Source organism: Odontomachus brunneus, unplaced genomic scaffold (genome assembly GCF_010583005.1).
Source record: "Odontomachus brunneus isolate Ranch 3 - 2012 unplaced genomic scaffold, Obru_v1 Obru_scaffold_316, whole genome shotgun sequence".
Lineage (NCBI taxonomy): Eukaryota > Metazoa > Arthropoda > Insecta > Hymenoptera > Formicidae > Odontomachus > Odontomachus brunneus.
In genome coordinates, this window is record NW_022639766.1 from 65,898 (window position 1) to 67,421 (window position 1,524).

A 1,524-nucleotide genomic window follows, 5' to 3' on the forward strand; every position below is an offset into this window, starting at 1 on the left:
ATTAATAAAGAATTAAAAAAAATGGATGTTTTAGAAATAAATTGATTATTATAAGTATTATTCTCTAAAAGGACGGAAGTTTTGAATTTTCCGTTGCTATGGACATTTGCGTGGAGAACGCGAAATAATGCATCGATTTGTCTTCGACGATCAGTAAGCGTTACGCTACGGAACGTTACGGTCAGAAGTGATCTTTAATAATACATCGCTTAACGCGGATTTTATACAGATCTTTGCGCATTGTTTGTGTGTTTTACACGTGTTAACTAAGTTTTTCACGTTGTGAAATATTTAACTATAACTATGTCGAGTCGTCGTTTTTATGATAAGTGCGTTTATATTAATTGCACGAACGAGAGATCAGCGAACGGAAAACGTCTGTTCAGATTTCCACTACCAACGGATGCGAGACATAATTTGTGGATACGTAATAGTGGTATGTTTTTATAATATATATTCATTCTGAGAATATTGTAAGAGTAATGTAGGCATATTGCTTGTGTTTTTTATTGAATATTTGTAGCAAGGATCGACACTTTTCGCTATGTACAAACGGTAGCCCGATTTTGCTATATTTTTTACAATGGGAAATGTCGGCATTTCTTTCTTGTATGATGCAAAGATGTTTTTCCGTGATATGTTTGAACGTACCGAACGCGACGGCCACGCGAGGATCAGGCATGCACGTGTGTCGTCGCCGCACACGATGCGTGCTATTGTTTCAGAAATCAGTTAGTCTTGAGCAGTCATTCGAGCAGGACCCAGAAGGAGAAGTGTAAGTAAAATATATTGTTAGGTCTAACACAGAGAGGCGGCGCCTCGCATACCCGCGCACCAACGCGGCATAGAAGGACGGCGCACCCGCGGGCGGGGGGGGGATGTCACAACTGGCATTCCCTCCCCTGGGGTACCCGCGGCTGCGCCGCCCCCCCCCCCAATACCGCCGGGTCCTCCTGATCAACGGAGGGCCCGGCCGGGGGGAGATAGGGGGCGCCTGGATAGGCGGGGGAAGCGCGCAGCAAGGCGCGCAGCAAGGCGCGACTCTCCCCCTGTAACACGCAGTCACACCAGGCGCCTCCGGGAGGGGGACAGGGCGACCGGTCTGCAAGGGCGGGCTCTTAGGCCGCTTATCCCCCTCCCCGAGAACGGCGACTCCTGACCGAGTGGGGCGGAGGGGCTAAATTGACCTCTCCGCTCCCCGTAAACCTCGGTCGGGAGCGTTGGGGCGGGCCGGGTCCGGACGAGACCGGGCCCGGACAGCAAAGCCCCAACAAGGGAGGTATAGCCGGACGGGGGGGCCCACGTCCGGCCACTGAAGATGGCGAATGGGTCGGGGGGAACCCCACCGACCCAGGAAGGGGGCGGGAACAAGCACCCCGCCCTGCGGCCGAGGGCGTCCTGGAAGTTATGCGCAAGCGGTTTCCGGGACGCCCTCACTATGGCCGCTTGGGGCCCGGCAGAGGTTTTAGTGGGTAGGCTCCCTCCGGCAGTTAGTTCCGGAGGGGGAGAGTCCCACACTACCCC